Source organism: Homalodisca vitripennis, chromosome 3 (genome assembly GCF_021130785.1).
Source record: "Homalodisca vitripennis isolate AUS2020 chromosome 3, UT_GWSS_2.1, whole genome shotgun sequence".
Taxonomy (NCBI): domain Eukaryota; kingdom Metazoa; phylum Arthropoda; class Insecta; order Hemiptera; family Cicadellidae; genus Homalodisca; species Homalodisca vitripennis.
In genome coordinates, this window is record NC_060209.1 from 36,783,703 (window position 1) to 36,809,407 (window position 25,705).

A 25,705-nucleotide genomic window follows, 5' to 3' on the forward strand; every position below is an offset into this window, starting at 1 on the left:
AACTTTATGTAATCGTACCTAATTTATAATCGGTAAAAATATTAAACGCAAAATTTTATCTGAATAAAACTATATTTTGAATCAAAGTCCCGGTCACTGTAGAATGTACAGAATATGAATGCAGCATCATTTCAAATACATGGAGATTTACGACTCTCTCTGCTCGGTAAGCTGTTGTAAATAGTTACTGGAAAGTTTAGCCTGTTAGTTGAGAGCCCAGCTGCGCCCGCCCGACCACACGGCACTCTGGGACTGGGCTGAATATTTTAGGCGTGAGTTTTAAGCGTTGGGATCAGCGACAATCCAGCATTTTACAGAGAATTTACTCCGGCTAAATTACTATGGATTGGGCAGATATAGACATACATATATTCTGAACACAATATGAAATAACAATTATGTTTAAGCTTTATTTACAGAAAATTTTAAGTATGTTTAACACGTAACAAGTATATTACAATTTATTCCTATTATACGTTCGATTTTTACTTACGGAAAAGTTAATAAACAGACTTATATACAACAAACGTAGTCATAATAAGTAGAATGATTTCTTAAATAGTTAGAATTTAAAATCACTACATATATATATATATATATATATATATATATATATATATATATAATTAGCATTACAATAAGACACATCATGCAGAAATTATGGACTGACAATTTACAGTCCTAAAACCATTGCAGTATTATAAACGCACAATCATGAGGAGATGTATTAGATCTTTTGGTTAGTTAAACATAACCAAATCACTGAATAGAAATCCTAGTATGGAGATTTTGACATAATTTGGCACATACATTGTACAGGTATAACAATGAATGTAACATTATAAATTAAGTTCAATATACAGGTAGTTAGAACGGTCTCTATTTACACAGATTATCGAGTGATGTGTTCGTAGCGTAACAGAATTTTGTATTTGGATGTACAAATACTAGCTGCTTGTAGTGGACTGGGAATAGGAATGGCAGTAGGCGGTATCACTAACTTTTAATATCCATGGTGACAATACAAATTTGAACCAAATTTTTCCATATAATAATAATAATTTTTAGAAATAAGCATCGCTAAATCATTAAATTTGAAGAAAAATTTTAATTGAGTACACTTAGAGTACTCGTTTGATATTGGGACGGCATACAAAAAATTTAATAAATCTAAAACTGACGATCGGGCACAAACATAAATCAACGAACCGTTTCACTCGTGAGTAAAACATAAAAAAATTAATGGTCATCAATCTTTTCATCCTAGAAAACGGAATCAAAGACAAAGTGCATATCCACAATATTGAAACCAGATTTACATATAGTGATACTTTCTAAAAAAGAATAATAGAAATACGGACATAAACAGCGGGCCAAGAAGCAAACAAAACAGAAATATAACGTATATTAATACGTAATTATAGTAATTGTAACTTTTTGTTGGTTATAGTGCATATGATTCTGGAACGAAATATCTAAATGCGCAAAACTTACGCAAAATACCCCTACTTTATTTTAAATATCATCAAAGGCCTTTATCATATTGCATAATTATTTATTTAACTTAGAAAACTACGGACAAAAACTATAGGATTCTTCCACGATGGCCTAAATCTCATAATGAACAATTGAATCAAAATAATTTTCTGACTGAAAGCTCTCTTCGTTGAAGTAGTTATCGTTTGAAATTCTTTTAAAAATTACAGGATTAGAAACGTGGCGTAAAATATCAGTTAGTTGTTATCGTTAAGTGAAACAAATTGTACTGTTACTGAATTTTCTTGCAGTACTAAACAATTAAATGGTAAAAGACCAAAAAAATCCTCATTGTAGCTTAGTAATAAAGTTTCTACTAGTACAATTGGTAATTAATGAACTATTCTCATGTCCGACATCTGAGCCATGATCGTAAGTGAAATTATATAAAAAAATCTATAAATATATTGGAATTACTTTCAGTAAACAGTAATAAAATTTTTCAATTGCTATTTTAAAATGATATACCTATGATATCCCTGTTACAAAGTGTATTTGCCTCCTATAACAGCACGTATCATAACAAAAAAATATAAACAATAAATTTGAAATAAATAATTTTATATAAATAATTTAGCAATAGTTTTAACTGTACCACGAACGTTTAATACTAAATCAGTTACAATAAAACTGTAAATAATTGTTTAAAAATCCATTTAATATTCAAAACTCTAATAATAAACATTTACATGTATAAATCGTAATGCTCTAGTATTTAAAAAACATTGTTAATCAATTATGTATTAACTTAACGATAACGTAATCGCTGTTTTAAATAAACCATTAAAGTCGGATGTTCATTAGAGTCAATTTCAAGTAAGAGATAATACAACTCTTAAAAATTACTGAGTGAAAATTATTACAAAAATGAAATTATATAAATTTTAACTTTTATTTTAAGGTGCTAAACAACAATAGGTGCTAAATGTAAAAATAATCCCGTATCGTTGGCACTAAAACAGAATGACCAGAGAATCCTGCTGAGTGAAAGCGTCATCACCATGAGATTGTTTGACTTTGCTAAGCAAGCTTCGGAACCATATTAGTGTACTTAACCAACAACATACGTGAACGCCTAGTAAATATGAGGTGCGCTGTTTCCTGCTGTTTAAACACCTTAGGTTGTTTGCTGAAGCAATAACAATGTACATCACTTAACTTGGACCATACTTTCAATAACTATGATTCTATATTTACATTTTACTGATTGATGAATATGGTTTACCTTCTAATGTTCGCAACATAAATTACTATAAAATATTGGCCTAACAATTAAAACCAACTTTATTACTTTGACTGAAATTTAGTCAGACATTTACAATATTTTAATATTTTTATCTGGACAGATGTTTTTGGCATAAAACCTAAATTTGTATTTTTTGTATTCTATTTTCATATGCTACCGGAATAAATAGCATATGCATGTATATTTTGGATTTTTTTATATGATGACTTCTGATTGACAATGAGTTTTATATAAGATTATCAGGCAGTATATAATCATGTTCATCATCAACTCATATTCGCCCCACTGCAGAATACTTCCTAGAATGGGCAACGCCTCGCAAGGAACCGGTATACACCATTTTCAGTTTTGATATAGAGGTAGTAGAGGTGGAGATTAAATTTATACATAAACCCTCCAAATGAACTTATTAGAAAGGTATCGGCGTATACAGTTATAATAAGGTTTTTTAACAATTGTTTGGCCAAATTTCGATTTTGTCGATCGTGTACACACAAAATTTATTTTTAGAGCCGGTTGTGCCGAGCGCCATTTAGATTTTCTATATACGGCGTGTTGCATACGTATAAGATATTTCAAATTACTGTGATATCGGACAGTACGGGAATTAGGAATGAGTGAGTGATTGGAAGCGCTTCCTTTAAGAGATTGTAGAAGGTTTTGAAAAAAAAATATTTATACAATTCTTATAGGCTAATGAGTTTGTAATAAATTTAAATAATGTAGGCTGTAGTTAAAAAGTATATTATCTGAAAATTGTATGAGTTTTGATAAAAACCTAGCTGTTTCCCGCGGCTTCGCACGCTTTTCGTAAGTTTTGCCCGCGTATGAGCATTTCTGGTTGAAGTAAATTATATTTCCAACCCCGATGTAGATTTTACCTTGATGTCACGATCAAGAAAATATGTAAAAATGTATTGTACATGCATTATGTATTTTATTACAAAGTGGTCTACCACTCAACCTTTAAGTTCAACCAAAAATTTAGTTTAGACAATTATACATCATAACTTAGCGCCTTCAAATAGTGTTTCACTGTTTAATATATACGTATCTATCTCGTAATTGCAGGTTATAATGTGCAGGCGCTTTGAAAACTTTTCTTCATTTTATTCGTTTATATTCACGACATAAGCGAATAATTCAGATAATAACTATCCTTTCTTCTAAGTTAGACTAAATTACGGATACATGTGAAATTTGATTGAAATTGGTTTAGTCGTTTTGGAGTTTATTGGCAACATAAATCGTGACTCAAGATTTTTTATATATATAAGATAAGGCAATGCTTAGAATGACAATCTTGAAAATGAAAGAGAGAACAAGAATGTTCAGTGTAATTAAATACTTGTCTCAATTGAATACAAAGTGAGTGTTACTAATGAGGAGTGCGGTGGCGTGGTGTGCAGTAAGAGCGTAAATTTCCACCACATTACCGGCAATGGAGTGGTAACGGAATGTGGACAATACAGAGGTACCTTTCACACGGTGACAAACGACAGCTACTCTCTCCCGTCTGGGCAGGGAGTGGGTTTCGGTGTAACGCTGCATTACTTTCATACAACTTGTATGCATTCCAACATTCATCTTTTGTTTCAGTACTTTCTTCATTACTCTTTACAAGAGTTATAATATATCTACCAGGTTTTGTACTATTCGTAAAACTGATCCAATTATTCTGTAACATACATTTTCTGTAGTATAATGTCTATTTTAAGGATTTATTATCTGTGATTATTACCCTAATCAGTTTTATTTACTTCCCTAATGAATTTAAAAATAGTCTATGAAGAAATTACCAAACTTTAAAATTTCCTACTACCCAAATATTGCTAAAGCTGATTCTAAGATCGGCATTTTTAATTTTTATCAAGAATGAACTTGGGGAGTGACACTATGATAGTTGAATCTCATGGTATATCATGCAATAAACTCATGAATGTATGAATCACCACACAATCACTGATGCTAATGGACCTTAGTATTATTCATGCGACCATAATTTTAAACTTTTTTAACTCTCTGTGGTCAAAGGCGGTAATAGAGAGAATTACAATAACAAAATCCCTTCCCGTTTCTCAAATCAAATGTGGAGGGTGCAACCCTGAAGGGAGATATGTCATGAATTTTTTACCGGGTATACAATCGGCACTAGTGGATAAATATCCTGTCAAAACACTACAATATTTTGTTATGTTGTAATCACTGGGTGTGTATATGCACTAAAATATTCTAAGATGAAGAAAAACGGACTTATTATGACGATTAACTTAAGTAAAATTGTAGTACATTCCAGAGGATTAGGGAAAATTTATGTCATATTACTTGGAGTTTTCTAACTTCAGGTAATTAAATACAAAACTCCAAATCAGTTAGTAGATGTTTAGCTGACCCCTTATTGAACAATCTAGCCTCTAAAGTCCAATAAACTACAATAACTGCAGATTATTAGAATCACCGAGGTAATGATATACTAAAATCTAGAAACGTCTAGTATCCAAGACAATTCTTGCATATAATATTAATCCGGTATCGATTTTGGAACCTATTTGATATTAGAAATATTAAATCTTGTGGTAATTTTTAGTATATAGAAGACTTCTATCACTCCGGATGTTTGCTATTGGCCAATCACAACTATTATTGAAGGATCTGTATCACTGGGTATCCCATCGTATAGACAACGATTATCAAAGCTTTAGGAAGATTACTGGTTTCCAGGGTCTTGGAAGTTCTGGCTCTGAGATAGCGGTTCTTCTAAGGCGTTCAGGGTATTAGAAACTTTCAGTCATTAAAAGCTTGCTGCTTCGAGAAGTGTCGAGAAGTGACGTCACGAATAATGCTATCTATTACACGTATGAAACTCAGTCAATTATCTTTTTATTTATTATTAACCTTTGACAAAATTTATTCAGTCCAATGAACCATTTAAATATCTAGCCCTTTAAATAAACGTTAAAAACAATAATAGGTTAATATACAATGAATACTGTATTTTATACTAAGGTAAATTAATAGCTTATTATAATAACCTTAGGTTAGTTTATTAATATCGGGTTGGGTTATGAATATACAACTAACATTGTTAATAATAACACGCTCACAATAGTTAGGATTATACTGTAAGGACGCTCACTGGCATGGAGGTCCTGTTGTTTTGGCGGGAATTATCCTGCTCATAATATAATCTGTGGCACCTTGATACTCTCTTAACATTTGTTTTCCATTTCGATCCTCATCATACGCGTTACTTCCAAGATATTACTTTATTTTAGTGCTCACTCTTATAATCTGTTTCACTAATCATTTTGGTTAAATACATCTAATAATATCTATAAACGTACTTAATAAAGTGATTTTTAGAGCAGTGCAATTACAGTCTACCAACATTTAATCTTAAAATGAAGACCAAACCAAATCAATGCAGGTCTACCAATTGAACGAGACATTCAACTAATGCCTACTGATGCCAACAGTATACAGATTCTTCAATATTCTAGGCCAAAGGACTTCAGGTACTGACTGAAGCTCTCCTGATTGGAGTTTTAAAAGTATACTCTGGATGATATAGTTAAAGACTATAACGCATATACAAAATACCAAAACAAACTTCATGTACTGTCCTTTCTCAAGAAGTTGCGTTCAAAAGAAAATATAATGAATGAAACGACTCAACTCCTTGGATTCTCTAAAAGACTTTGAATATTCGCTTTTGGATGTATTTTCCAAATTTTAAATTTACATTTACCTGACTAGCCATAAGCATACAACGTTAATCTTTGTGAAGCCATAGCTGAAGTTGTTTGTTTATGTTAAACCAAACTCTGTGTATCGGACCATTTACTTTGGCCGACAAATTTTTAATTTAGGAATAAGGCTAAATTCCTTAAAAGTTCGTACTATAACTATAAACTCTTTGTTAAATATACATTGTATGTTGCTAATTAAAATAGATATTACATGTTTCGATAGCACTAAACAATTCCTAATATTCCTAAAATCTTATTTTAGGACTGAAAGAGGAAGTATAACTATATCAGTTTATAAACATTAAAACAGTTTCCTATTCATGGAAAGAGAATAATCGCATGAATATTAAATGCAGTGTTTATCTTGCATTCACTCTTGCTTCGTAATCCTTCCATTCATATTGTACTGTTTATAGTTTCATTGCAGAGTTTATCAGATGCATCCTATGCATTTAAATGTAAGAATCGGACGTAAGTATAATCGGACAATTTTTTTAGTATCACACATAATAAATCAACTGTGAAATCAATATTCTTTGCTATGATAAATATATAATATATGAACACTAGTATTATACAACTATTATCCTTATATAAATAACAATGTAAAATATTTAATATTTTTTAATCATTTTCTTATGTTACAAAAAAGTAAAGTACATCAATTTATTTGCAAGGAAAAACGTAAGTTAGTTTTGAACTAGATTGCAAAGTTTTGGCGTGAAAAGCACTATAGGAAAGTTAGGTAGGGTCAGACTTTAGCGTTTGGGATAATCAGCAGGATTAGAGGCTTTATATCGTCAATCGGTAACATTTAGCGAATCCACTCGTAACTGGCTAAAAGTGTTCAGTAACTGGCTAACTTCTAGGGAGACGTAAACTTTTAAAAAGGAAATGTAAATTAAATGATACAAAGTCAAATTTAATCTATGCCAACTGAACATTATGTTTTCAACATTACGTCTTCAAGATATATAAAACAATACAACATGACTAACTCTACCTTTTATATTCTTGGTTTTATTTTCTAACGCATATGAGCACTTTAAACTAGACAATTTGGTAGACGAACAAACGAGAGACAGGCTTAATAGACTGACGAAGCGTAGCAGGATTGTCAGGATATGAGTTGGACAAGCCGGGTGGGTTCACCACAAGCCTTGACCACCAAGCCACAATGCCAGCTACTGCGTCAGCGTTTGCGCTACTGCGGCTTTCACTTCACCAGAGCAAACGCAACCACCCTTCTTGTTTTTGGAGGTTGTAAAATACATGAAAACATCTTACCCCATTATCATAAGATATTTATCATTGGAAAAGTAATTCTAACGCATTGATTCATATATGTTCAAATGATAAAATTTATTACCTATATGCTATTTCGTATTTAAACCTTTTCTCATTCCTGAACTTGAAAAGTTTGCTATTTAATTATGTTAAGTTGTGTATTAAGTCAGGTATTGCTATCGGACCCTGGATAGTATTTGTACTTTTGGTTATACTTTCCAGTCCTAGTTGACAATGTAAAAAATATAGTTAACAATATTATTTGGTAGGTTAGGTATAATTATTAAACAGTACACCTGTGTGGCGCTATATTATTTTCTTAACACATTACAAATTGTACCGAACTTTCTCTTAACGAGATATTTGTTCGTAATTACCTTATTTAAAAGACAGTTTGTGTATATGATTTAAGCTATTAACGATGACGATTGAAGGACTTTATGATCCATTTTAGATCGTTATATTTCAGTTAAAAAACTTTTAGATATTTTAAATCAATGAAAATCTTCTAAAAATGATTAGTGTTTACGAAATTATTTATGATGAGAGTAACTATAAATATGTTACCTTAAACGTTCAGTGTTTTATGAAATTTATTTCTAATGTATCAGTGCCATTTTTAATGTTTTTCCTTTAGTATCGATGTATTGATTTCAAATGAATAAACATGAAATATAAGTTTTGAAGTTATGTCTCTATTCCGCTGCCTAAATATAAGCAATAGGATAAAACTGCCAGTAACATTTTGAAATTACTTTAATATTCGTCGGAATCTCAGGAGGGTTTACTTTTAGCTAGTATATACATGTCAATAAAACCTATACTGGGGCAAACAAATAAATGTATCACTTAAATTGATCACTGTATCGAGAAACGCCAAAACAATAATCAGTTTAATGTAGAGGTTTACTGTTGCAGTGGGTGGGGTGTCCCACTTTTAAAGGCTTTTGAGTCCCCAAACAAGAGATTCATTGTCTCCGTTGCATGCTTTGACTGGAGAAGAAAAGAAAGGGACATACCTAGTCTGTTCGTATACACGTAAGCAGGAAACGGTCCCTACTCCCAGCCTTGCACATACTACGTATTGTCCGCTCCGAAAGCATCGCAAATGTCCTTTTAGATTACTAAGTGCAGTGAGGGGTTTCCAAACCTATATTCATGTCCAGAGTAAAAAGAAACAAGGAAAAACTGTCAAATTACTTCTGAAAGTTAAAGAAAAATGAGTTAGAGAAATGTAAATTATTGTTTCTAAATGTTGCATAATCCAGATTTAGAACCATTTATGTTTCATTAGAACACTTAAATTTTTTGTTTAAAAAATAAAATATAACTAGATTTAAAACTTCTTGAAAATTTTAATACGTATGAATTTGTTATAAATAGTATAAATAATAATGAACTTTGTACAAATATCGCATCAGATATTTCTATGGTGGTCCTTAGATTGCGATCTTAAACTATTATAGTTATAGACATTTTCATCGTCTGGAAATATTACAAATAACCAATAAGACTTCTGATCTCATTTAAACTTACACAAGAACCATTATATCTTTAGATAGTTCATTAAGTGCTCGCGATTAACGCTTCTTTAGATTATTACTTCTTGACAAAATAAGATTGTTCGAATTTGTGATAAAGTGTTCATAACACTTCTTCCTACAAAATATTTGTACTTTAAGATGAATAAAATGTAATTAATGCAAAAAAATTAAAAAAATGCAAAAAAATATATTGTTTGTAGATTATTAAACTTAGATAAGGTATTTTACCTACATGTGCCAAGTATCACATGCAAACTCATCTGTCGGTATTTTACTCTAATAATACATATAATTTCAGCATAAAAATTGGAGGAAATAATGTTTTTGTCTTCCTTAGTGACAATAGTCCAAAATAGGTGATTTCACAAAACTAGGGGTTTTAGTAATCTAATTTTTATAAAAGTATTTTCAGTATCCTAAATAATGTCACTATATTTACTCACCACAAGTAGCGTTCAGAAAGAGTAACTGGAACGACTAATGCAATTAACTAAGTGAAGCACTTAAAGCACGTTTTTGTTTCTCACTACCTGACAATACTGCAGACCACAATCACGTGATGGAACAAAACATTGCTCGCAATAAGAGTTCAAAGGCTAGAAATGAAACCCCAGTAATCTTGTCAATTTGTAAGGTTTCATCCGCTAGACAGACGGTGAACATTTGAAAGCAACCCTCCTCTTTCTTTGTATCGAACCTTCAATGTGAGGAAAACCGTAATACACAGACCACAGTATTATTGTGCTTTAAATACCATAGTAATTGATTAAATGATGATGATATGATCTGCGCATTTCCTTCAGATAATCTTATTTTAAAGTATCTAAATATCCGCAGTAAAAACTAGTGATGATTTTATAATTGGTCATTGATCTAGTCCACTACAAGCAAAGTCACCCCTCCCACAATATTTTTAATAGCTAATTAAATAAATTAATACTGTAGGCTTTTTGCTACATAATTTTAGACATGGACGTTGGATATGAGTTAGAGACGGAAGTGTTTTATACAAAAAACACTTTTTACTAAAAAAAGTATGTTACTGGGTTAGAAAGTTGAAAGACACTCACTAACGATAGTTCATTAAAATATTGATGAAATTTAATTAGAATATAAAAATAATTATCTTTAAAGATTATTTAAATGTAAGTGTAAGCCATACCGAGTGTCGTGAAAAAGGATTCACAGAGGTTGCACACAACATTTCAATTCTACGGCTAATGTTTGTCGTTCAGATGCCCTGAGAATTGAAAAAGGAACAGAAAACCGTACAGCACAAGCAATTTTTTAATCTCCTGTTTCTTTCACATGTGTGTTTAAATAACCAAACTAACATATGATCGGAAGACCAAATACTTTTTGCGATTCAATGTTTATTGAAATACATTAAATTCGGCTATTGCCATTTATACAAATTTAATGAATGTAAATAGAAGTCATTTGACAGGTATTTGGAAAGAAACGGCCAAATACAAAATAATTGAATCGTAAAAAGTGAGGGCTCTGTGGTGTAATGGTAGCACATTCACCCGACAAGTGAGAGATCCGGGTTCGAGTCCCGGCGGAGCAAGTACTTTTTGCGATTCAATGTTTATTAAAATAAATTATATATATATATATATATATATATATATATATATATATATATATATATATATATATATATATTTAATTATGCGGATGAAATATATATTGATATATCTTAAAGACCATTTGATTATGTGTTACTAAGTCCCTTGTTTTAGTGTCAGATGATTACATTGAGTTAATTACTTATTTATTCTATGATATTCCGTTACAATTACATTCACCTACAAAATCAGTGTAAAGATCGCTAGTTATCATGTAATGATGTGCATTGTCATCAAATTCAATGTTGAATGCATAGAAATGAGTCTTGAAGCAAACTTTCAACTCCATATGTCACTTTGTTCTAGAGGTATCGTGCGGATAGATAGACCGATGGAAAAAGAATTTTTTCGCCAATCGAAAAGGCTTTATTCTTTAACCCTCGTTCAATTAGTGATATGTATATTTTATCGATGTATGATAAATTATAAAACCTCACATTTATAGTAACTTTTAGCTTTATCTATACCATTATAGTTGTGGAGTTTGCGAGAGCAATAATTGAGCCAATTCTGCCAACGTTACAATTTCACTGCGTCGGCTGCCAGTCAATGTCAGTTACATGATATAACACACGCGTATCGGGTGTTCCATTGTCTCCGGAATAATGGAGCCAATTGCCACTATAGCTGACGTCACATTTCATTCATCGTTCGGGAGTTCACTTATACTAATTACTTTTTACAGTTAGGTGACGGAAATAAAGTTAAAGCTAGGTGGTGCCTAAAATAAGCTTGAATTACATTTGAAAAGGAGGGATTCAACAACAAAAATTTGGGTTTCTGTTAAATTATAATATAATTATCATAAATTGCAGCACTTAAAAGTCTAGAGCTTTTACAAAGGTCTTATCTTAACAATATTTATTTTGAAAATAGCTATTCAAATACACGCTTTCAATAAAAGAGAGCGCATTGTTTTACATATACCTCCCGTAGTAAACTATTAAAAAACAAAAATTACTTCTGAACGGAATAAAGTGTCAAAAACAACTATCCCATGGGAAATTATTATTAAATAGCTAAGACATATGTTTTATATAGTCATATTCAAAATATTATATTTTTCCGTGTTTCTGTCTCCATGTAATAAATATGGTATGCTGCAATATTTAATATGTATTAAATACCCCAAATATGATTTTATAATAGTTTAGGGAAACATAACAAACATCCAAAACTTTTCTTGAAACAAATTCAATTCCAAAATAATTTAAAGGAATCACTATTTTATGAATAATTCAAATTTTATATTATTATTACTTTAAGTAAATAATTAAGAGCAGAGAATTAGTTTACTTCACGTTCACTTTGATAGATCAAGCAATATGAAAGACAAAATATATATTTTTGTGTGTGTTTATTCGTTGAAATCCTTATAAAAATAAATTTTTCATAGACAATAATGAATTTTTAATGGTAACTGTCCAGTTTTGTACTCATGCTGAGTGCAATTGAAGTCTATCAATTAGGGTTAAAAATGGTCTCGTTATTCGGGCGAGGGATCATAAATATTTTGTTTGATCTCAAAAATGAAATAGCTAAATACTTGGATATTTTGCGTGTAACCTTTGTTACCTGAAAGGTTATGTATTTTAATACAAAAAATGGTTTTGCAATATACGTACTACTACGCTATTATCATAGATAGAATTCCAATTTTAATTATTATTTAAATTAAATTATATAGCATGTGATAGAGCAGCTGTTAAATATATAGTAAACAGTATCTATTTTATCGTGTATTTTGAAAAGCATGCAATGCATTTCCCATGTTATGTCGTAGTTTTTCCAATAGATTTTACTACACGTTTACATTATAATGTATATGTACATGAACTAGATGGCATTTGTAGTGCTGCGGTATGGTGTCGGCCCACACAAACCACATCCACAACCACAATGCCAGAAACTGCACCACGGTTTGTATAACCGTGTATTTACTTTAGGCTTCCAGGAACATCGGTTTAGTTGACAATCATTTTGGTCGCTCGACCGTGTGTTTTGACTTCATCAGTTCTTGCTATACGTTACTATTTAATCAATGGGCAGAAACATACACACACAGCTGTTACAATTTCAATAGTTACTGTTTAGTTCTTTTGCTATTCCCATGTTTCAATAAACAATTTTTAACCAAAAATAGTGATGAATATTATAAATTTATGATTATATTATAACAAATTAACACTTACAGATGTTTTATTTAAATACGAGTACTTTTATTAATAGACACAACATATTTTAACGGTATAAATAAAAAGTAGTAAAGTAAAAATTAATTATTTTCATTTAAAATCATAGCTTGAATAAAATACCATATGACAGATAATATTTAATAAAAATGTGACAGAACAGCTTTGATAGGTAGAATTTTAGTTATAATTGTACTGCATCGCCACCTGGACTATAAATTTAAAATTATAGCAGGTATAAATATATATCATCCTCAAAATAACACGTTACGTTGTTGTTGCTCTTCTGTTTCATCAGGTTAATAGTCGAATTAAATCGTCACACAGGAAAACACTATAGCATGAGACACATTCATGACAGGCTACATTAGACAACGTAACGCCCGGAATAACAGGTTACGTTGATGGTTCTCGTCTGAATTTTAGGTTTATAATCGTATTACTTTGTCACCAGGACAGAGAATATAGAAAGGAAGCCTTTGACCAGCTGTAGTTCAAAAACACAGTCCTTTGAGTTATAGGCTAATTTACTGCAGCTCCTGTGTATTATCAAGTCATAACAACTATGTCGGCACTTATAACATAGAATACGGAATTAGAGTACGTCACCAGTAACACTATAAATACATTCCTCCGAGTAACAGGTTACGTGACTGCTGGTCATGTGTATTAACAGGTTTATAATCGCATTACATCGTTAGCTGGACGAATATATAACTAGAGTAGTGACCATTAATACTAAAAAATACATTCCTCCGAGTAACAGGTTACGTGACTGCTGCCCCTGTGTATTAACAGGTTTATAATCGCATTACATCGTTAGCTGGACGAATATATAACTAGAGTAGTGACCAGTAATACTAAAAATACATTCCTCCGAGTAACAGGTTACGTGAATGCTGCTCCGTAGGCAGAAATAAATTTCTGAGTATCACTTTACGCACATAAAACCTTCATTAAGCCCTAGTACACTTCCACTTATATATTGATGGTTTATGACACACCTTAATATCTCATGTATATAAAGTTAACTCTCTATGTACCACGTGACCCAGCTATTGGACCTGCATATCAGGTTTAAACCACAATTACATCACCATCTAGACACAAAGGGTTATATGACAGCACCTTACTGGATACAGTACACTGTAATCGATATTGTACCAGACTTTGATGATTTAATCATGATGCTCCATGCTCCACAAACCTGTGTGCAAGTTATTATTTACTGATTTAATTAAATATGTCATAAAGACATAAATATAAGGCAATCCTGGTAAATTTTCGGCCCAAACTAATCTAGCTGTAGCCACACGTTCTCTCATTTTAGCACTGTAAAACGGAACAGAGAGATATAGTGGCAAAATGTATATTAGACAAAAATCTATTGTACTTATTCAGTAATTGAAAATATAAGGTTAGGAGTATGTACAATTTTAAATTGGATGATTAAAACATTTTTTATATTCTTTGGAAATTGTACTACAGGCTAAAATAATTTTGATTCAATTTCTTTACATTGTTAACCATTAAAAGTTGTTGCAATTTCTTATGATGAACAATTTTCAAAATTTGTGAGTCTAATATAGTGTAGACTATAAAACTGAAATAATCTTTACCAGTTAATGAGAGAGAAAATTTTAGAAATGTATTATTTGTTTCAATTATTTGTATGCAGTTTAAAATTGTATTTACCTTTATTCATGTTTTTTTTTCTTGGCGAGTTCTAAGTGAATGGAGTAAGCTTGTTCTTTCTATTGTATGCTTAGTAAACACGTAAAAACATTGTTATTACAATTTTATGGAAACCAACTAAATAGATCATTTAGTATTTTTACTTTCCATGACATTTCTTGGTATTTTCTAAGATCTTGGCCCCCAGAACCTAAGACCAAATTAAGCTAAATATTGATTATTATGGGCTTATGGCATATAAAAGAAGACTGTAAACACGATAACGTTAGTAGGTTTATACAAATACAGACTACATTTAAGAATGTAGACATAATTTTCAAACTTGGAAAAGTTCGTTAGCTAGTCGCAACCAGTGAAACGTTGAAATATGGCTGTTATTCGTATATTTTAAATAACCTAGCTCAAATGCAATGTACATTTGTAAAATATACCCTATAATGACATGATTTTAAAATATCATGTTGTTATAAACACCTTTGATTTATTGTCTTTTTATATATCATGGATTCAAAACAATACCAGTTCCAATAAACTAAAAAGAATGATTATATCTCACTTCAGTACTATATAATAACATTACGAAAAACTATGATCGCCATAGTGTTTATTCAATTAAAACGAAACAATGTACTATGACGCTACTCATACATTGTTTTGATAATTTTATGAACTAGTGTCATCTTTTTACGTTTTTATATATTATAGCTTCAAAATAAGTTTAATTACTTTTACTGGTTAATGCCGAAAATAGTTTAAGATTTAATATACTACTATCTAACACCCCACCTTGTGGTAAGGAACAATTTCAGTTGTAAAAACATAACTTAACACATCTTGAAGTAACCTTATAACTATGTTTAAAGCATATAAAGGACACATAGATATTTAATATAAATGTTTAATAAATACTCTTTAATTATTTCAACCTCAGGGATATTTGGTTTGATTCCATATTTTGAGTCAAACAAAGCTATTGGCAGTTTAAACATGTTCTGCCTAGAATACCAGCTATAACACCATTGAATTCTGCATGTGCTGTTAAGCAAAATTATTTTGTAGAAGGGCTAATACTTAATATAACTTCTAAAGTGTTTTAGTAACAGATTTGTTCTCATAGTTTGTTTAACTGTACATTTTGTTAAATAAATGTTCTTATTATTGAGAATCAAATGTGTTGCTTCTGATAGTGAATAGAATAAGAATAGGTAAGCCTACTTCTCTACGTGACTATTTGTGATAAAAATATGCTATATTTCTCATGATACTTCAAGTCACGCATCATCACATGGTTGCATGTCCCGTTTGATATGTAAATATTCTAGTTGAGCCAGTCTGTGGATAGCAACTGTGTTTACGTCATATATATGCTAAGAATGCTTTGGTTTTTTCTTATTATAAGGCATTAATCGCCCATCCCGATGGTAAAAAGAGTCATTAATGTTATTTATATATACACTGCCAGATATTAATTAATATAATTCACATTTAAAACTCACGATTAAAAACAACGATACGATATGATATCTCAAAATTTGTTGGATATTTTGTTTCTAGTACTGTGGAATAAATGTTATTGATAAGATTGGCCATAAACTCATAATTTTTATATGGTGCCAATTCCATCGCTTGCGTCAAAACAGGGAGAATTAATTTGTATCCAGTTTAGTCTATTCGGACACAAAACTCATTGAAAGAATTGAAAGGCACACGTTCCATTGATTTTTTCTTCGTTGGTTCAATGGTTATCGAGGCATCCCAAAGGTTGGGTTGCGTTTTTACGACTTGTAAAATAATGTGTAGCATTTTTTCCCTTTTTGTACATTTAATTATTCTAGAAAAGTTTGAAAAATGTAACAATTATATAATTTTAGCAACATCACTCAGTAAATCACAAAAGTTTTGTTCGAAACCGAAATTATGTGACAGTGTCACCTACACTTTTTTTAAGCACACAAAATAACACACTGAGTGTAATTCAATGGTTGAAGTTCGAGTTTTCCATTGTAATAAAAATAAAACAGTACGTACCGTTTGGTATTGCTCACTGTCAAAAAGAGGTTTTAAGATAGATTAATTACCAATTGTAAATGAAATGTTTATTACCGGTATGTTTCTAGGTATACCACTCATTCTGTGTACTAATTGCACACGGATTTGTCAATTGCTGTTTTGGTGGCCTTGTGAAACAAATGGTATAGTTCGGAACAAACCATTTCCATAAACTACTATTGACATTATTTCATGCTGCATAATTCTTCTTGTTCATAAACACCAATTACACAGAAAAATTCCCAGATTTTTATACCGTATAGATAAAGTTTGGTTATTAAAACAATCACAAATTTTATATGACATATCTGAAAAATAATGAACCCTGAATTTAATTTGTCAACTAGAATTTTAATGATTTAAATTTTAAGGGCTGTGGAGCAAAGACCGGAAGAGAGATCTGACGATATTTAGTAATTTATTAAATCCTACTTAATGTTTTCTTTAGTTTGATAATATGTAAATCTGTTCAGTAGTCACTAAAAATTAGCGTTTAAAAAATGTTTTAGTATATAGGATTGTTTGGTTTCAATCTATTTCTTGGAATAAAACTGTACTTTTTCTAGTTAAATATTACCGCTCATAGTCCACATAGCAAATTGATTTTACATCTTGTCGCCATTAAAAAATGTTTCTATTTTTTACAATAATATGTTCTGAAATATCCTAACATTAGAGACTCGTAGATGACCAAGGATTACGTTGGACGAACGGGTATTTTAAAACAATGTAACTCTCGTATTTATGATGCACACCAGCCAAAGTTAAATGACCAGCCTCGCAACAGATACGTAGTTGTCACCCAGTGTCCAGCCGATCACACAGGCGCGTCTCGCTATTGTGACAGGTTATTTACAGCTGCCAAGGCCTCAGGGACCTCGTGTCGTGCCATGTTTTCATTCTGTTATTATTCTCGCCCACGGTGTGTAAAATAAACAAGAAATATTTTGACCGTTTATCGCTTGTTGTATTTACACAGCGCTTGTTATTTGAAGACGAAGAAGATCTTTTTTTACAAACAAAATTATATATAAACCTCTCTTATACAACATTTTTCCATAAATAACTCTCAGGATGTGCTTAAAAAACATAGAATATTTTTACCGTTTACACCTTGCTGTATTAACATACAGCTTGTTATTTAAAGTCTAAAAATAAAACCAATATTACAGACAAAAATATACGTAAACCTCTCTTGTACAACATTATTATATAAATAACTCTCAGAATTAAACTCTAATAAGTGAAGTCCTACATATAATTCCTTCAAGAAATATAACGACACCTAATCACAGAAAAACAAAAAACCAATCAAACCACTAGAAAGTTTTAATGTGCAAAATAGTCTATACCTACTTTTATCTGCCTCATGAGTTTATTCCATTTAAAAAATATTAAAGGAAACATAAAATTAGACACCTTACTGGGATAGTACCTAAGGCTATTAAACTGACTTAACTAGTGTGCTCCTATTAATAGGTATACTAGTACTTAAATCGCCACAAAGACATATTCTGGTAAGACGGCTCTATTTTTTCTCTTTTTCTATTCTATTACCTATTTTACAATTATGTTTTCTCTTGTTCAAAACAGATGTTACTTTTTCAAGGTTCAATTACCTATAAGCAAACTCAAATTATGTTACATTTACTGTTAAATTGAAATACATTTTTTAAAGCAATAGGATATTGACCAATCACCCTTGATGTTTGTGGAAACTAATACTCATGTCACGCGGCAAGGTACTCATATAGTGTCGAGTCTATATTTGTTGCGTTGTGTAAAGTAAAGACTATATATGGAATTCGTTTTAGTTTTATCAATAAACATTTATTAATATACATCTTGACGCGTAGTTACGCCATTTTGGAGCTCGTCGGCCGTTTATTTTTATTGTACGAGTGCTGCATTTATGAGAGACCATCCATGGTTAAGACACTTATACGTATTGAATTTAAACGTATTACTTTATTTCAATAGATTGTGGTGACATATATTTTAAAGTAGTCTAAATATAACTTTTATTTAGAGCATAATAAAATAATATTAAAATAGTTTCTTGTTCACGTGCTATAAGTTGAGATAAAAACTAAAATCATTATTTACAATTATTCCCATAGAACCTTAGGTGGTTCTAACAACAAAATATAATACATGGGTTGTCTAATATACGAGTAAAACCCTGTTATGAAGGGCACTAAAATAAGCACATCACAACTGAAGAATCTAAAATAGTATCATCGAGATATATTTTTAAATGTAGCAATTCCTAAACATTTATAATATTGCAGTGATATTTCTATCTCAAAAAGCAATCCTCTTTTACTTTACAAGTCCAGTAAGTCTATCGCAGTTTGCATAACCATTCATAGGCGTACTCCCTCATTACTTGTTACATATTTCAGTCTTCAAGTATAATTAACATACTAAACTGTTTTCCAATATAAATCAATTAGCTTTATAATAAAGCACTTACAATAAATGAGAAACGTATACAATTCAAAAGACACCTATTTTAATACATTATTTTAATCTTATTTAAACATTATGGTTTTTATAAACACAACAAATGAACATAGGAATGGGCTTTCGCTAACATTTTTCTATACAGGTAATAGTTAAATACATGATTTACATCTATCAATTTATTCACGTGTTTTTGAATACTTATCAGTTGGACTTTGAACCATAACTAATTTAGTTTAGTACTTAAGTAGTTTGGATTGCAACATATTACTTAAAACATATTTTAAAATCCTAAAACACGCTTGAAATTTTAATTATACATTCATATGTAAATACTTTGTAAATGCTCTCTAAGAGGGAATATTCTTTCCGAGTTCCTACCGTGACCTTTAGAATCAATATCATACTACAAGAAAATGTATCTAGATAATATTTGTTGTGCAATTTGAAGGGAATGATCTAAAACACCCGTGTTGTGCTTGCGGAAATGGAGTGTGTAATATCGGATATCAGCTAGTATGTCAATAAAAATTCATAGGGAAATAGCTCCTACCTTATAGCGCATTCAATATTTAAAGAAGGTTATAACCCTCCATTGGAGTGTGTCCTCCTACCAGTAGAATATGATACAAATCAAAACTGTTTTTATGGAAACCGATTTTTTTGCGTTATATAATATACATATTACAGATTCTATCTGACGTGATAAAAATTCAATGTATACTCTTACGTTAATAAAAATAAAAATAAATGAAAATATCAGCCTAACTTTTGCGACTTTTTTTATATGTAAGTATGAATTCCTATTCAATAACAGCTATTTTATTATAGTATTGTACATCAATATTCCAGCCATGGAGGAGTGTATGTAGGTCACGAAAGCTTTAATTGACAACGCTCTCCTGCTTTAAAAAGGTTCTTATTTCAGAAATCAAATATTATAATAAAATCAATAGCAAAGTAAGCGGTTAAAATGTTACAATGAAAACATACACTATAAAACTTACATAACCAGTCGTCATTTAAATTTGTAAACATGCAACACGCCGATATTCCATCCCTTATATATTGATATTAGAATACTGAGCTAATTAAATGTGGGATTGGTTTAACATCACTGTGTATTGATAATTTTTAATAATACTAAAATAATCAATGTTTATGAATGAAAAAATATCTTTTGACCATAATTCTCAACAGAAAATATATTTATGGATCAAACATAGAACAACATAACGGTATCAACATCCTCATAACCAATGTATTTATAGTTACCGTTAAAACTCCTCACAATGTGATGCCCTTGATCTAAGTCTTTAGGAAGGTATAATTCCTTGCCGTAATGTAAGCGACAGTATTATTCCATTAACCTTAATCATGTATCATAATATAACCGGGTTGTATATAATTCAATTTTGAATGAAATATGGATGTAATAGCTGACAAGCTTCATAGATCCAACACCCGTTGGATCAACGATAATGTTATTGTTAATTATGTAAAATTAATAATAAAACTCCATTTTATATGCATTATATGATGGTACTCAATGTCATTATAAAATTATTTACTATGAGATTTTTCATTTCTATCAGACTTAAAAGACCAATGTAAAAATAGTTTCTAGTGCTCAAACTAAGTGTTACCTATATATCAAGTAAGACAAAATATCAAGTCTTTTATGTCTTTTATGGTTATAATTTTGACTGAGTTTATTTTTATACCGTATATTTTCCTTTCAGTATTGACTGATGCACTAGTAAAATAGACCAGCGAATAGGGTAATTATCCCAGCTGGTGTTGGAATAATCAATGTACAGTAGCCTGCCATGGTAAAGTACTCTTTGTCCAACTTTGTTTGTACATTAACTATCACGCTGAAACACTGTAATGAAACTGTTTATTAAGTTGCTTGCGGCAACAGAGCTATACTTTATCGAATACGTGTAACCTTTGGTATTTTCCGTTAGTTCCATTCAAATTTTACTGCTTTGTGTATTTTTTGTAAAGGGTTCACAAAGGGGTGTTGTGGGACTGTCAGTTTAGTGTCCTTTATGCAAATTTAGCTTTTTGTTCGAGTAACTAAGGAGAGGCGTAAAAGGTTCAAGAATAAAGGTTAATTACGACCTGTGTTTATAAACCATATTATGCTACAGGCCACATATATGTACATAAAAGCTTATTGTGGCGTAAATGGAAGTATGTACTTTTAAAGCGGTAAAATACTTGCCAAATTCCATCACGAATGATGATAATTAAAATCGTTCATAACTTGGATGCTATGATTTTACATGAGGATTATCCTAACCTAATTACTACTTAGAATCATAAATAAATAAGTACATTTCCGAAAACAAGTAAATTTTTATGAAACTTGGATAGTTTATACTAATGTAGGATGTAGCATGAAGAATACTAAAATATAATGTCTAGGTTCCTGAAAGTTATTCGTATAGTTACAAGTATCTCTTTATACTTACAAATAACAGTTTAGTAAAACCGTTATACCACGTGTCGCCTAACAGGTTTTACTAAGATTGCATGCAGCTCATTCCAATCGCGATAAGAAGTAGACCTATCGCGACAGGTAGTTAGGCGAAGAAAAATGTTTAAATCCCTTCGGCAGACAAAGACGAACTGTGGAATCGTTGATAGACTCGAATGACGCCTTGCTAAATCTTATGGGAGTTACCAATGTAATACTTATTCTTGTCGTGTAAAAATAAGATAAGGATTTTCAAGATTGAAGATGATTTTCTTTCTATATACTGTGGATATTAGGCTACAAGCAAATGTTAAAATGTTATATGATGGTACTCAATGTCTTTATAAAAGTATTTACTGGGAGATTTTTTTCGTTTCTATCAGACTTAAAAGACCAATGTAAAAATAGTTGCTAGTGCTCAAACTAAGTGTTACCTATGTATCAAGTAAGCTCTAGACAAAATATTAAGTCTTTTATGTAAGTCAATTACAAGTGAATACAAACTAATACAGTGAAGTGTCAAATGTGTTGAATTAGCCTCTTCAACTGTATACTGTTGGTCTTTGGTTTTGCCACACGTCCATGTGGTGGCCAGTTATCAGTCGTATAATTTATTGAATTTTTTAATTTGGAAAACATTCAACTGAAAGATCAGCCCGATATTGAATTTTTTACATCAATCTACTCATAGATCACCGCCCGATGGTATTTAATTATTATGGACGAAAGATTTAAGTGCATTATAATACGTATTAATGGTAATTCAAAGGCACAGGGATAATTTCTAATTTCGAATAAATCTTTAATATTTAGTTAATTCTTTAACTGCACTAAATTATTTTGTCGTTTCAAACTTTTCCTCTAGTTCTCCTAATCTAAAACGAGTCGTGATAAAAAATCTTTATCTGTTTCCTACAATTAAACTACTATATTATTGATGTAATGAATAAATTACGATATACTCGAATAAATAGTATATAAGTATATTACAATATATATATATATATATATATATATATATATATATATATACATACTATGTTTATTACCTTATTCGTAGTTTTTTCTAAAAATACATTTTTTAAAGTTTATATGTTTTTACCTCATATATCCCTCAATGGAAATTATTATGTTTCAAATGTAGAAATGTAGCCTTTCCCAGTAGAAAAAATATGTTTTTACGAATCGATGTGTATATATATATATATATATATAAATTTTACTTCCTGTTTGTACTATAAGTAAAATTAAGGGAGTGGAGGTAGTTTTTTGCTTTATACTGTCGTTTATAAAGCCTATTAAACAGTTCATATAAATATTTTACTAGTAGTTCTTTCTGTACATTACCACAACTGCGTACATTGGCAAATATTTCCTCTCTTATTTTGTCACAACAAAAACATGTGTCATCACAAACATGTTTTTAATTGTTATATATCCATGAGTAAGTACGGTGCCTGGGAGGTTAATTCTAGTTTTATATAAACATGTATAATTTTTTCTTTTGGTTTAGTATTCTGATCATGACTATTGTATAATAGAATACATTTTTTGCACACCAAGATAAAATAAAAGAAATATACCTTTAGAAATAGTGTACAAATGTAATACTGAATGTCTATTATAATGAGTTATATCTTGCATAAACACTAAAAAGTTACAGAAGTGACTTAGCCTTGTCGAGTTGCATTGGAACTTTCTTGCTCGCCACCAAACGATTGTTAAATTGAAGGATTTACTTAATGAAAAAATTGATTCTCGTGACATTTAATACTATAAAAAAGGATAAAAAGCATAAAATTACCATCCACAGATTTTTAGTAATAAAATTGATAATAAACCATGTTCAGGGTGCTGCGAAAGGTTTGAAACCCATATAATAACTGACATTCCTTAAAGTTTAATATTTAAATATTTGTTTTTGTTATCTCATGTGTGTAGCATGTCATATTGGAGATAACTTATTAACTTAATAAAGGTTTGTTTTATTTTTATGTAAAATAACCTTTAGAAAAAGTAAAAATCCTTGTCTGGTTAATCAGTTAAATATAACCTCAAATTACAATATTTTTAATAATTTACTAAAAACATTACAATATTTAAAACTAAATAAATGTAGTTTAAATATTCTTCATTGAAATATTTAAAAAAAGAATTAAGAATTACATGTTCATATGCAGAACATATACTTATAATCAGTAAATTTAATATATCATGAAATTGGGTATTAGTTTATCTTCTTAGTTTTCGCTGTTTTGAATCTAATTACAGAATTCTTTTGATTTTTCCCCAACATAGAAATAAATGTATATAATTTTACACGTCGTATTATTGTATGGACTTTAGAAATTATCATACGAAATTTACAGCATCTTGTGTACAGACGGACTATATTTCAACATACACGTTGTATATAGGTACGGTATTTTAATAAAAAAAACCTTTCTATATGAGTAAAACAAAAAGTATTTTGCATATTATTTTTATGTGGACGTGTTATTTTCATTATTTCAAAAGTAAAACGGCTCTGCGTAGAGTCCAAATAGCTCATTCAGTTTAGTTTTGTAAATACTAATTGAAGATGACTCAAAATATTTTAATCCACATTTATGAAGTAAATAATACATTGACAATAATACGAAGGGAAGTTTTAATGTTAATTAGTAACATAACTGAAGTAGAGATATACATTCTTAAAAACTGCAAAATTAATGAAGTGACAAATTATTGTGTTCTACTTTGTTTTACTGTAAATATTTTCCCTGAATATGATGGCAATAGTAATATTGGGATTACCAGTTTATTTCAGTGTTAAAAGACACGAGTATGTATGTATTAGAATACGAATGAAGTAGATTGTTACGAAACTACAGCACTAATAGTATGGCAAAAGTAAAAGGTAGAGTTCAAATAAACTTTTTTGTTCTTTTAAAAGTTGTATGCGCGTTGAAATAACGAAAAACTTAGCCACTGCAACTAACGGCACTTACCTGTACAGTTTTATCAGCAGTAACTAATAACACAACACTCGGAGTAAATGAAAACCCTCACTAGACACTTCACATGACGTCACGGTGTGCCCGCCACGGCGGCCGACTACTCAGTGATGTTCCCGTCATCCACCCCCTCCCGCGCACGCGCACCTTCCCACCCCTTATCACCGGGTTTATCTTACCCTCTTGCTTCAACCCTTTATATAGGTTTTATTAAGTGCTACACTTTAGATAGCATCTTCAAGCACCAGCACGTTCTGCATAATGGCGGCAATTTATATATTTTGGCGGGAACATTGTTTCCATAGATAATCCTGCTGCACGGTAAGGCACGGTGCAGCGCCGTGGTATTATGCTGTTTACACGGCGCTCTTTATACGTTGCCGTTTATCGTTACTGGGCTGTCTGGCTGGAGGGCTGAGCGACTTATGTGCCACCTAACCCTGTCTAAACTCGTTTACTTCGTTTTTACGCCTTGCTGTTAAGTGTTTTGAAGTTTATGAAGTGTTATATCTTGCTTATAAAACTTTTAGATAGTGTCACGAAAACAATTTTGAAGTTGACGTTTCATAATTTATAGCAATTTTAATACCTCATTTACAATATATAAAGTTATAAAATAAATTCACTTCACGCTGTTGAGTAAATTAAATTCATGATATTGTTTTAGTAATTTAAATTGCAAATTTTATTTTGGAAATAAATACTTAATGTAAAACTAAAATTTTACGTTAACTCGTAAAATTTGTATATATATTAGGTTAAAATAAAGCCTGAAAAATTCTGGTTCATTCACTGGAGATAAAGATCAGTATATATAATTTACTTTCGT

The 25,705-nt window shown here is 30.6% G+C and overlaps 1 protein-coding gene and 1 non-coding gene across 2 annotated transcripts in view; one reads left to right on the forward strand and one right to left on the reverse strand.

Moving 5' to 3' along the window:
* The window catches only part of LOC124356797, a 68,197-nt gene extending 43,221 nt beyond the window's left edge, over positions 1 to 24,976 (reverse strand). Inside the window, exon 1 of the mRNA XM_046808006.1 lies at positions 24,871 to 24,976. The gene's annotated coding sequence lies outside the window, so the exon portion shown is untranslated. The remainder of the gene's footprint in view (positions 1 to 24,870) is intronic.
* Trnav-gac lies at positions 10,862 to 10,932 on the forward strand. The gene has a single exon. It is a non-coding gene; the product is annotated as a tRNA-Val (tRNA).
* Positions 24,977 to 25,705: the final 729 nt, after the last annotated feature.